The sequence below is a fragment of the Xyrauchen texanus genome, chromosome 35 (genome assembly GCF_025860055.1).
Source record: "Xyrauchen texanus isolate HMW12.3.18 chromosome 35, RBS_HiC_50CHRs, whole genome shotgun sequence".
Classification (NCBI taxonomy): domain Eukaryota; kingdom Metazoa; phylum Chordata; class Actinopteri; order Cypriniformes; family Catostomidae; genus Xyrauchen; species Xyrauchen texanus.
In genome coordinates, this window is record NC_068310.1 from 22,824,349 (window position 1) to 22,838,848 (window position 14,500).

Genomic DNA, 14,500 nt, shown 5'->3' on the forward strand with positions numbered 1-14,500 from the left:
ATGGAACGTTTTTTTTACAGCAATGGCGGCTCGTGGAGCCTCTCAATAGTTCCCGGAAGTAGCAGCAAACACCGTAGAGATGCATCAGAACAAACCGTTTGCATCGCACTTTTAAAAGGTGAGACGTTTAAAGAATAATATTATCTTATTCTGTATATCATCAGTACATCTAAATAAAAATTACTTGTAAATTAAAACCTTATAGTTGAGTATTACTCATTAAATTAGGAGATAAGGGATGTTATCGGATAACTAACAGATTAGGCAAGGATTGGAGCTGGATAAAGTTAGTAACGAACACCCTATTAATTGTAAAATCTTTGCAAATACCTCACACATTTTTTTGTTGTTGTAATTTTTATTTATATTTAGATTGCTCCTGCTGACTTGAGCCAACAATTGTTTTCTCCTCTCCATGTCAGTGGGGAAGCCATACATTCAGCACACCTTTCTCTGAGCTGATTGGAGCATCCCCATGCAGCACAGCAAACCATGGTGAAGACTATGCAATGACAACATGAAAGAAAGGACACATACAAAATGCTTGGCATGCTATTTAATTTATTAGAAATGTATTCATGAATTGCTGTAAATAGTTATTGCATTTATTTGAATAAAAATACAAAAAAAGTAATATCAGTAATATATTATTACAATTTAAAATAACTGTTTTCTATTTTAATGTATTTTAAAATGTAATTTACTCCTGTGATGCCAAGCTGAATTTTCAGCCTCATTACTTTTGAACGGCAGTTTATATATGAGTATGCTTAAGTTGTTTTAAAGCTGAATATATTGTGTATATGAATAAGTATTGTAAGAATTATACATTGGATATATAATATTTATAATACATAAATAATTATATTACTATATATAGAATTGTAAGACTTGTAAACAATAAGCTTCATTTCACTAAATTTTACATTTACGTAACTGCTGCTACTAGTTAATAGTTCATTGACCCATTGTGCGGTGCGAGCTGGAAATCACCTGTCACCAGCCTGTCTCTGTACTATCTGAAAAGTCATAATTATGACATTAGTTACCATGAGATTAGTGAAAACAATGAACATGAGGTAACATAAAAAGGCAACAGAAACCCTAGCCTGAAATAAGTTGAGGCAAATAACGGTAGCTGAACACTAATCCTCAAATATTAGCTGATTTGATCTTTAAAATACAACATCGCTGTAACAACATACTCATGCTACATACATATGTCGGTGTGTTACATAAATATATAAAATAAATGCATTTATTGACTACTAATTTCCAGAAATCGCAGTTCTGTCACTCTACTCTAACAGTTTGGAATGACCGCAAAAGCACTTCCTGGAACTATCTGAAGTCTACGTGAATCACGTGACGATCAAGCATTTAGAACTTCCATTGTCGCAACTCACCTTTATATGGCTCTGGTTTGGATGTTCTGCCACTCCAAGCTCTTATGCCCTTGAGTCGACATCTCAAACTCATGTCTGGACAAGTTTGTGATGCGGCAGGCTGGTCCTCTCCGCTCACATTCATCAGTTTTTATGACAAGTTTGTGTTGCGATAGGGTTCTCTTCGCACACATTCATCGAACTTTATGGGCTAGATGCTTTGCTACTCCGGACTCTTATGGCCTTGAGTCGACATCTCAGCCCATGCCTAAAAAAGTTTGTGATGCGGCAGGTTGTCCTCTCCGCACACATTCATTGGACTTTTCTAGTTTGGATGTTCTGCACTCCGCGTTCTTATGCCCTTGAGTCGACATCTCAGCTCATGCCTGAACAAGTTTGTGATGCGGCAGGCTGGTCCTCTCCGCTCACATTCATCAGTTTTTATGACAAGTTTGTGTTGCGATAGGGTTCTTTTCGCACACATTCATCGAACTTTATGGGTTAGATGCTTTGCTACACCGGACTCTTATGGCCTTGAGTCGACATCTCAGCCCATACCTAAACAAGTTTGTGATGCGGCAGGCTGGTCCTCTCCACTCACATTCATCAGTTTTTATGACAAGTTTGTGTTGCGATAGGGTTCTCTTCGCACACATTCATCGAACTTTATGGGTTAGATGCTTTGCTACTCCGGGCTCTTAGGCCCTTGAGTCGACATCTCAGCCCATGCCTAAACAAGTTTGTGATGTGGCAGGCTGGTCCTCTCCGCACACATTCATCAAATTTTAATTGTTTAGATGTTTATGCAACTCCGGGCTCTTATGCCCTTGAGTCGACATCTCAAGCTCATGTCTGAGACCTCTCGCGTTTTTGTGAGTACACTGCACAACCGTAGGGGTCCGGACAGCCCCAAGTGCGGCGGCGTGGGTATTGCGTTCCCCGTAGTGCTTAGCAGCGCAGCATCATAGTGAAGCTTTTTGTAAAGGGAACGCCTCGGGTTACATGTGTAACCCTTGTTCCCTGAAAAAAGTGGAACGAGATGCTGCGCTGCTTTGCCGCACTGGGACGTCCCAGAACTGCTCTTCAAAAAGAAGTATCTGACGACACCTGGTGACGTATCCATTTATAGCCTGGTCGCAGGTGCATCTAATGATTACATCAGCTGAGGCTATAAATTCTGGTCAATGTTCATTGACGTGTTACACACACTATTTCAGCTCAGTCACAATTAGGGTTGTTCCCCGTAGCGCTTAGCAGCGCAGCATCTCATTCCGCTTTTTTCAGGGAACAAGGGTTACACATGTAACCCGAGGCATTTCACAACACAAAACATATTTTTTTTCCAATTAAAATAATGTCAATATTACAAATTGAATTGGTCCTTACAAAAAGGATGCAAAAAGCACCCTAGATGTATCGAGTCCCGAGAGCAACTGCTGTGTAAATTTTTCATTTCCATTTTTGATTTGTAACTAGTAGCTCCTAATAAACATGCAAAAAAATTAAAAAGTTTTTTTAGAGTAAATGGTTTCCCTAAAAATGTATATCCTCCAATGGGAAAAGCTGGACTATTAAACAGCAGCGATTTCTCAGGGCCAGCAAAGTTTTCTCTGCTGGCGTATCATGCCAAATAAATAACATTCTCATTGACCTTTTTGCCTATATATTTTCAATCACTTTCCACTCCTAATTCATCAACAAACGAATAGCAAAAACCAAAAAGTTTATCCAATCAAAATGTATTCCTCGATGCTTTCAAGCAAAGTGTGACAACTGTTTCACAAATCGCATACCCAAAGCCATGCTTCTTAGCCTAAGCAGCATGTGAGTCTGTGCTGTACCCTGTCAGCCCTTCAGAATTTCCACAGAATACCTCAACAGGGCAAATTAATGCACATCTAATGTCAGATTGTCAGATACATCAATCAATCAGATTGATTTATTAGTTCTAGGTGGGTGTGGTCTTTAGGGTATGTCCTAGTCCAGGACTTCTAGCTGGCCTGCAGTGACGCTTTAAGTGATGTACATAATTTGAAAGCGAAGAGCGCGAGATCAAGCTGACGAGTCGGCTGTCACTGCCACATCACCATTGAGAAAGCGATCCTTATAGATTTAAAACCTGAGATGTTCTGCATGATTGTGCGATTGATTAATTAAACAGACTGATTTCCACTTCAATCAAATTGTTAAGTGCTTTTTCTATTGTTAAATCAACATCAGGAGAATGCTTGAGCATTCAGTGTCGGATCAAGTTTTGAAAAGTAACCGTGTACCCTGACGGAACAAAATTTACTGCAAGCTAAATTTTAATTGCAAATATTATTAGAGAGCTTTCTCTTGGTATTAGACCTCCTTGGTTCTGGCTTTCGTGCGTGGATGTCTTTTTAAAATGTCAGTCTGTATTATTAGTTGACTGCCACGTAATGCATGATAGGCATACAGTGTCTTTATTTATTGTGAAACTGTTTTCTTAATGGCATGAATAGCACTGAAGGCCTAGACTTAAAATGCATGGGCTGTGGCTGGTTTTAAAATATACCAAGCTATAGAAAGTCAGATTATTTTTAATACAATTTTTAATTATGTTTCCAGGAGTGTTGGTTGTTTGTGTTTTTAAGACGTTACAGATTACGTTACAGCTGATTGTCTGTAAATCTGCTTTGGAACAATGTGTAGGCCTATTGGGAAAAGCACAAATAAAAAACTATTATTTTTTTTACTAACAAAAACTATATCTAAAAAATAGTTATAACATCAGATCAATCCAAATAATAATTACAGTTCATTGACTAGATTTGAATTTTAAGTTACTATTTTTTTCTACTTTGGCAACAAAATCTCATTGTTCTCTTTTTGCACTGTCACACAAACAAGTGTTTGACAGTGCTGAAGCATTTTACCAATCAGAAATTAGCCTAATTAATTCTGATTTAAAGCGATGACCAGCATCTTTCAATCACTGCCAACCATGTTAAAATAAAATTTTGCATTATAAATTCTGAATCTATTTAGTGATTACCATTGTCCCATGTCTGCAAACCTGTTGAGTAGTCCAAACATCATATGCAGCCTGAAACTTGAACTTTTGGTCAGATGTTAGGAGTGAATTCCTTGGCTGCATAGGAAATAGGATGCTCCCTTGCTCCATATTTAGTGAATGACTTAACCTCCAGTGTACTGTCTGCTGCATTGGTCTCAGAACAGTTTGAAATTTAAAAAATGGCATATCGGATGAAACTAGAGACTCTAGTCTTTTGACTACAAACAAATTCTAATGTAAAAACTTAATTAGGTTTTTTACCAGATGTAGTTTTGCTGCCATTTCTCCCAAAGAAAACTCGACTGATATGAGCGGCATGTTGTTTTGTCACATTACTTGGAGCGTCAACATTTTAAGCCTTTACTGACAGTCCAGAGTGTGCTGAACTGAGATCAGTCGGTTGAAATAAAATTAAAGAGTGAAGACAAAACACAATGTCCACATGAGAGAATGCAGGGTTGCACAAGGATAAATCTAGTCCTTACAAAACTTGTCATGCAATGTATACAATGTCTTCTAAAGTCGATGTGTGAGGAATAGAATGAAAATGTAAGTTATTAAAAATAAAAATACGAGGAACAAAATCACGTTAGATCTTCTTTTATGTTTTTGTGATGTGGAGACTGACTCATACTGTATATGATGGTGTGAGTGACAGTGACCACTGTCATATGGACGAAAATCTAGATTTTTATAAAAAAAACAAAAAAACAAAAACAAATACAGTTTCATGGTACATTTTCTCAAATCATCCATCATGTAGCATGAAGTAAAATACACATTTTGTGTGAAAACAAATCCTTTATTCTTTGTTTTATTATGAAGTGTATGTTGTTACAGTACATGAGCAAATAAAACTAATTTTATGTTATTAAAGTCATATAGTAGTCATTTAAGGATTTTATTTATATTTTTACAGGAAAACAATTCAAAAAGTATTATCAAGGATAAAATTTTTGACCTAATATCAAAGATTTTACAAGAAAAAATAAATAATGATCCAATGAGAATTTTCTTGATAAAAAAATGTGATCGTGTCTGGTAACATGTGCATGAAAAATGGCTAGAAATAGCATTTTATCTTAGCGTAAAGCTGAGAATTTACACAATGATTATTTATATTTCTTCTGCTCCAAACTTACTTCAAACGTACTTCTCTGTCTGCTCGTATGAATGTAACACATCATAAGAAAGTGTTTCACCGCTGTTCAAATGCACTTTGGATCGCATTATTTGTATAGATGTTTTCCATCTGAAAGGACTAAATATTAAATGAAACAAATGACAATAAAATGCAAAGAATTCTCTTTAATAATCAAAACACGTTTTGAATATAACTGTATTCTAATTACCAATGATTTAAATTGTAACTGTAGTGGAATACAGTTACTTATATTTTGTATTTTACATATGTAATCACTTTACATGTATTCCATTACTCCCCAACTCTGATTATTAATCACATACTGGATAGCCACATCATTAAAATAATTACCCCACAAACGCACAGCGGCTTGACATGTTCACTTCAGAATGGCGACTGTGGGATGTGATGACACAGGCTGTCTTTGAGAACATCTTCATAATTGCCCCTGCTCTGACATGTATCGGTCAATGACACACTGCTCATGTTAATGCCCTTCTGTCCACAAAAATAGAGGGGAAGGTGCATTTTGGTACTTTGGGGTTGGACAGGTTGCCCCTGAGAGACTGTGGGAGGCCAGAACTGGAGCCATTGGTTTAGATTGGTATCGTGTTAATGGTTCCCTAGACTCCAAGAGCCACACTGCAAAACCGTAAGAGGCTGAAGAATGTAGATCTCCCCGAATCAATGTCACAATTAGAGACAATTGCATGTACAGATTTGAGTCAGGCATCCAGACACAATTCTGCCGGGTAGAATGTGGCCCTTCTCAAATTGATACTTCTGTTTTTGAAGAGACTCTGTATGTGCATGATCCCCTTATTCATCCTTGTGACCAGCCGTACTTAAAGGAATAGTTCACCCATAAATGAAAATGTCATTTTCATTCATGAATTTTCATTTAATTTCACTCACCCTCATGTCGTTCCAAACCTGTTTGACTTTCCCCTCTGGAACACAAAAGGAGAAATTTTGGTGAATGTTCTGGTCGGTCTGGTCACAATTACAATGAATGTGGACTGAATCTTCCAAGCTTAAAGTATGTAAAAGCACCATAAAAGTGCTTTTATAAAATCTTAAAAGAAGTTCATACGACTCATGCACTAACTTCCAAGTCATGAGAAACAGGTTGAAATGGAGTCAGTGAGTTTGGATCAGTTTGGATCAGTCCATTTCATGAATTAATCATTAAAACCAGTATTGTGAACCTGATCAAAAGAGTAATTGAAAAAATCAGTCTCAGTAGAACAATTAGTTCATGAATCGGACTCTGTTAGTTAGGGCTGATGTCAAGACTTTCAATAAATAACATCTCATAATGACTTGAATTTTAGTTTATTCCTTATTTAATCACTATCATATGGCTTCAGAAGGCATGGAATATAAAGCACAAAGTACAACCCCAGTCAACATATAATTTCATTTTAGGTAAAAAAGTGGCCAGGATATTCTTCAGAAATGCTTTTGTTTATTATTCCCTGGAAGTTTGGAAAGATGTGAGGATGACAACATTTTAATTTTTTGGGGAGAACTATTCCATTTTATGATGTCCAGTGACCCCTCATATCCTATAAGATTCCATTTTTGGCTTGAATCTGATTCAATATACACATTACACAAAATGCTTCATCAGTAGTGGTCAGACTGTCACTTCCCACAAGCCTCACTCAAACCCATGTCCAGGAGCAGCCATCAGTCAAGGTCATTGCTCAGCGCCATTGTGCTGGGTTGTTATGAGAAACATGTCAAACATCTCTGATGAGGAGACAGGGATAGAACTAATAGCACTAATCAGGGTAAATCTGCCCCTATTATCTCAGCTCTGAGTGATAAGACAAGTGGAGGGGCTGTGGTACCCCTCGCCAGACAGATGGGAAAATGCAATGGTGAACTGGATGATGGAGTAAACAAATAAAAAACCAGTAAAAATGACCACATATCAAAGCTTGTTGATGGGATTAACATTCCTGCACCTCAATTTCATAGACATTATTGATTATAGTTAAAGAGTAAAACTTTGGTGTTCCATGAAATAGTTGTGGGAGTGCTACTTTTAAAAAGAATTCCACTAGATTACAGAAAACATGCTATTCTCAATGTACAATTTAAATAAAACAAATGACAGTACATTTAAAAGTAATCCTTTTAGGAATCTAAATATTTTTATATTTAGATCTAATAACCAACTATAATGGAACACAGTTACTCATATTTTCTTTTTCAATGAGAATTGCTGTTACATATATTCTGTTTCTCCCTAATCCTGCCCAACAATGATAGTCACATAATAAAACAATGAAAGATTGCTGCGCAACAGTCCTACAGATTAAAACATATTGAATCCAATAGTACACATACTGTGAAGGTCAGTTAAGGGCCTCTTGAATACGGCTCCAAAGGGTTAAAGTGGTAAAGTGGTCATTCGCGTGACTGTTAAAATGTCATTGGCTTGTGTTGTTGGGTGAATTTCCATAAAATACAGCACAGAAGAGACATTTAAAATACATCACAGAAGGTAAACATGCAAATTTGATTTATGTCAAATAAGTCTCATCAGTAGACATGCAATTCATTAATACATGGGCCTTTCTTTTCCTTTCTGTTTGTCTTATGGAATTTCTCAAGATACTATCTGCTTTGAAATGGTATTGAATCACTAAAACAATTCAAATGTATTTCCACTAAAATGGTCCTTTATAGGAGACAGAAAAAAATATATAAGAAGTTTACAAAATGTCTCCTTTAGGTCTAAATTAAGATTTTTTTTATTTTCCCCTTTTCTATGACCTCCAAACCTCAACTTAATTTCTTATTAAATATGTAGCTTTGTTCATATCTTCTGTCTTTGTTATGTTTTGTTTCATGTTTAGGCTGTAGGTGATAATGCTGATTAATAAACAGCACTCCATGTCTGGTGTTTCAGATTGCCCTGATTGTTGGTATTTCATCAGATCGATTAAAGTGATCATTTGACATAATTTAGTCACCCTCAAGTTGCTTCAAACACAAATTTCTTCTGTGGGACACTAAAGGTAGAATGTAAGCCTCAGTCACCATTAACGTTCATTGCATCCATTTTTTCCATACTAAAAGTAAATGATTACGGAGGCTGACATTCTACCTAATATCTCATTTTGTGTTCCACTGAAACAAGAATGTCACAGGGGATTGGAACAACATCTGGGTGAGTAAATGAGGACAGAATTTTCATTTTCTGGGTGAACTATCCCTTTAAGTGATTGAGTTGATTGCAGCACTGCCTATTGGTTGACAATTTAATTACTGACACCTGGGAAAACTGAAAGGATAGCAATAAAAGTACCAAATGGGAAGTAAGTTAACACGGGCCATGTTCTGAATGGAATGCCAGTGTTGCTTAGGGCCCCGGCAGCCACCAGGGCCCCCCTACCATGGGTTCAGTATAGCCAATTTAAGCCAAATAATTATTTGCAATAATTGTATATAGCACTAGGCACACAGCCCAGCTATATGCACTCCAATAGTCTGATGAAACATGTCAAAACTTTTACAAATATTACACACAATTTAAAGAAAAGACATAGAGAGCTTAGTTAGACAGCTGAGTGAAGTGTTTATATGTAGGTGATTCTGTAATTAAAGCATTACAATTTATTGTTTTTCAAAAGAAGTTTTTGAGTACAAGTGTGTCAATATCATAAAATAGCAGGTTCTGAGTAATAGAGAGAAAATATGTCGTGATCTGAGTGAAAGTGAATAAAACTATGAGACCAGGTTGCATGCTGTAGTATGTGATTCTGAACATAGACACAGTAAAGGAGCCAATGGCTGAAACATGTATTATTCCCCTGTTGCATTGAATTAAAAAGTCGTATTCAGAGTGCAGACTCTTTTTCTGCTGAATCACATCCAAAAATCATCTATAGACATGAAGTAAGCCTTTCCTTTGAACTGGCCACCAGTCCATGATTATGAGATCCAGTTTCCTCTAGAGAGAAGCAGGAGTAACACAGAAGTGAGATGGAGACAGCCAGAAGGAGAAATATTTGAAATATTGTCTTGTCTGGTTCGTAAAGTTCAATGTCAACAATCCAAATAGATTTCTCATTCTCCCGTTGGTGATGGTATGTGGTGTGGTTTTACACAACTTTGAGCAGACCTCATACACAACCCCCCCACCCCCCATTTCCTCCTCCTCCTCCAGGCCAGCCAATGTGCCATCACTTAATACTTTCTTTGTAATGGCATTAATAAATGTAAAAAATATATAAAAATAACACATGTAAAAAATATAGTGCCATTTCAGATGAGGACAGTGTTCCTTCCATTTCTGCTCATTTTAAGGAAGTGATCTTGTCATTCTAATAACGGGTTGTTGTTCAGGTCATATGGAGGGAGAGTTGCTCTGCTTCCCTCTGTCAATGCCTCTCAGCACCTGTTGTGATGAGGGCAACAGTATCCCAGAGCAGTCTGCAGGCTTTCTCTACAGGAGAAAGGTGTATGTGTGTGGCAGGGTTATTACTGTTTAGTATGATTTGTAATCTAGTTTTAATTTCTGTGTTTTTTTTATATGTATATAAAATGTATTTAGAATAAATGAATAATTGCTGACTGTAAATAGTGCATTTCTACAATGGCATGTGTAACATTAGCCAACTGGTAGGTAGCTGTGAAAGGTGTAAACCTCACTCCCGTTGCACACAGCGTCCTTGTTAGTGCATTCGCCTAACATGCCAGAGACCCTGGTTTGAATCTCATTTGGAGTGGGTCAAGCAGGACCAGTTACACATGGGTAATTGAAAATAATTGTTGGATCAATGCTTTGGTGTCAGTATAAGTCCATGTTGGCTAGCGCCACATAAATAAAAAATTACTTGGTGCACCTTGAAAGAGAGGTCAGTTTTTAGTGTACAACATTGCTCCTCAATTTCTTATTGTGTTTAATCAGAAACCTTACACTTTCCTTATTTTACCTACCACAAAAGATTAAACATTAATGCTTTTATGCAAAAGAATAAGGGCCTGCAGTTACTCTAGCTGCTACATAATTATGTTTTGGGGGAAAAAAGGAAAATTTGTGGACATAATTTCCTCAATGTGGGACAGGTTTACAATCTCATGCTGGCAGAATAAATTCCTGAAATAAACTTTCCAGACTCTGGGAGTGAAAACAACTCCCTTTCTTTAGTGAGTGCGACTGGCCTCAGCCTGATATTCATCAGCAGGGATAACCTCTGACCTCCCGAATCATGTGATGCTGAGTGCTGGGGATCCTGCTGTAGCCAGACAGTCTGACTGTGTGGCAGCATCTCTTCCTCGCTTACATACCCACATCTTTCTCCCCCAACACTCCCTCTTTCTCTTTCTCTTTCTCTTCTTCTCAATCCTGTGGTTAGGCGCAACAATATCTGTGTTTGCTTTGTAAATATTCTTTCTCACCACCCTCTTTTTCTTATGAAACTCCAGCACAAGAAGAAAACATACAATTTGGTGGACTCTCACCATTCCTTACCATGTGAAATTATGAAACTGATAACAGGTCTCTCTCCTAAGATTGTATTAAAATGAATGGGAGATATTGGAACGTCCAATATTGCAGATGTAGAACAGGAAGTCCAACCTCACAGCCAATCAACTATTTGATAGATACATCCCCTGTCAGTTAACTCTAGAATGCACATGCGCATAATCTGAAGCAGCCTGAATTTTTTTTTTTTTAACCTTCTGAGCCTTAGTATCACATTTTATTATACCATTGTTGTCAGATTTATACTGCTGATTTGAAATATGTTCTTTGATCATAACCTTTCCCATTCAAGTTGATAGGAGCTGTACTTGTATGCTGCTTGTATCCAGAGCCCTCCCTCTCATCACCATCGCCCCGCCTCATAGGGCCATCCTATCACAACAAGATCAGGCTCTATTAACATTAGGTGTGCATATATATATATATATATATATATATATATATATATATATATATATATATATATATATATATATAATATAACAATTATTACTGAATATCATTGTTTATTATTACTGTATATTACTATAATATAATTTATATAACATTATATAATATTAATATTATAATAAAAGTATATAAATATACCCTTTATAGAAAGGGTATTCACACTTGATATATATGTATATATATTCTAGAACAGTATTTCCATTGTCAGTAGAATACTGGCACAGCATGATTTAATTATGTTTAAAAGGAATCACTTACAAGTCTGATGAATTTTTATAGAATACATCAAAAACACATTGTATGATTGTCCATGTTTACACATCACTATTTCCTATTGGGTGATCATAAAATTGTCACAGTGAGGTAATACAGAGAAAGCAGTATGATTTTATTCCTAAACATCAGAAGAACACAAAAATTGCACTGTTTAATTCCCCAACCATCATTATCTCTATTCTGAAGAACAATTGAGCTTGTGATATTGTGAATTGTATTATCCAGCATACTGTTCACTTAGGACTGAATGAACAAACAAACAAACTCATAAGCATTCCACATACAAGTATACTATTCATATTATAGCTATAGCATTGAGAGCTGCGCTGTTGGAGTTGAGCGTGAGACAACATGTTTGACTGTCGTGCTATGTTGTGGATTGGAGTGCTGCTGTAATTAGTGCTCGGTGATATAATGGTACACAGTCACACCCCACCGGCTCTGCACAAAGCTTTTCAGAGCAAGAATGTGTGCATTGGCAATGTGAAATCAAGGTCTCAGACTGGCCAAAGAGACTGGACGCCCCAACTCAGTCTAAGCAGGCCATGACAGCTGGCCACTGACCAGCAGCACATATGAAGCCCACAAGTGGATCCCAGCTGTAGCAGTGCTCTGCTTAAACCCTTAACTCAAAAATTAGTTCTGTCATAATTTATTCACTAACATGACTTTCTCCCGTGCAACAGAAAAGGAGATGTTAGTCTCAGATCACTTTCATTGTACAGAAAATGTTGCAATGAATGTGAATGTGACTGAGGCTTACATTCTGCTTATTTCCTTTTGTGTTTCACAGATGAAAAAAGTCAAACGGTTTTGGAATAGCATGAGGTTGAGGTGAATGATGGCAAAATTGTTTTGTGTGAACTGTCCCTTTAACTTGCTTCAGCCCACTTGCTGGAGTGAGTTGGAGAACATGTGTGAGGTACAAGGGAACAGGTTTGTCTTTGATGATAGAGTTTGTTTTTGGTTTTCAGTGAGGGGAGAGAGAGGTGGTGTAGTCTGGCCGCTGACGTAGCCTGTGGAGAGCCGAGACCATGTGGGGGGTACAACAGCTCTCCAGGCAGTTGTGAGCCCCTGTGCTGGGATGACTGGCTGGGGATTTAGCTTGCTGTGGACATGTCTAGATACTGTGTCTTTATTTCCAATGGCCAGTTTGCTGGGCAGGGGGCCTGTACTGTGTGTGCTTTCCGAAATGAATGTTGCTCTGTTCTAATTTCTCCAAGTTCTGCCAATTGTCCAGTCTGATTTCTGTAATGCTGACTTAACACATGTAGTTTAACGTACAAATAGGGTTGTGATGACATTTCGAAAATGGATTTGTTAAAAGAGATGCAACAGTTTTTACTCAGCTTGCAAACATATGTTACATAAGCATCACTATCTTCAGTTCAGTTTACATAAATGCTTCCTGAGCTAATTAATAAGCTAATTGGTGCCATCATTCTCAAACATGTTTTCTTTGAGGGTACCTTATGGATCAAGACTCGGTTTCTGTGCCCATCAAGATTAAGTTATACAATATATTGTTTCACATCTAAAGAAACACAAATACATAAATAAGGGTTTCTAACCATGAAGCACACCAATATGGTCAGCTATAAAAAAATAATAACTGCCCTCACGTGCCCCCTCAGATTTTCCACTCAAGTGGATTTTGAACATAAATTTCAAAATAAACATTTGTATCTTAGATAAAAAAAATATATTGCAATATCATTGTGGGTAAAAAAAAAAAAATTAATTCTGTGTCAGATCACATATTCACATTCTAAATTTGGCCAGTCCAATCAAATTGCGACCCATCATATCGCATCATGTTGAAACTCATATTACTTTTCCTTCATTCACTGGCACATATTTTCCTGAAACTTTACAGGAAGTTAAACGTATGTATGTGGCTTGATCTCTGAGACCTCTTGATCTCTCTCCCCCCCACCTGGTCTATCGGAATAAAGTGAGAAATAGAAAGACATTTTGAAATTATTGTTATTGGAGTTATGAAAGATAAAGGTAGAGATGGGGAGTTGAAGGGATGAGGGAAGAATCGTCGTCGGAGCGAGGGAAGCGGCCGCTACCTTATCCTTGGTGTATGGTTTGCCATATACATACATACACACAAATTTATAAGGATATGAGGATTAAACCCAGCTCATCCTGCATGATAAATGAACATTTTACCTCTACATTATTCCATCGTATACAGAAGAAATTACTTATTTGAAAAGTGAAAATGCAGGTAATTGTATTTTTTTTTTTAAAGAAGAAAAGTTACGATTTCCCAAATTTTAAATGACAGTTTCATTCTGGTTTCTAAGAAATACAAATAGATTTCAATTGAATTAAAAATTCTTTAATGTAACATTCCTTCAAAAAGATACACTGTCAGCTTACAGTTATACAAAGTTCATATTTTCCATATAATATTATTGTTATTTCTTTTGTCTTTAGTACTACAACAATATAAAGGCAAAACGATTTTATACAGTTTTTCTGAACTGCTAAAATACCAAACCCCATTCTCTTAATCTCAGTGTCCTAAACCAATTTGTAAAATCAATCACTCTTTTTTGCAAAACTTTAAACACTTTCTCACTCACTAAAATACTTTTCACACTGTGATGCACTTGTGTTGCAAAATGGTAAACACAGGCAACAAAAGTTAAACACAGCTACAACACAGTTGTCATCGTTTACACATG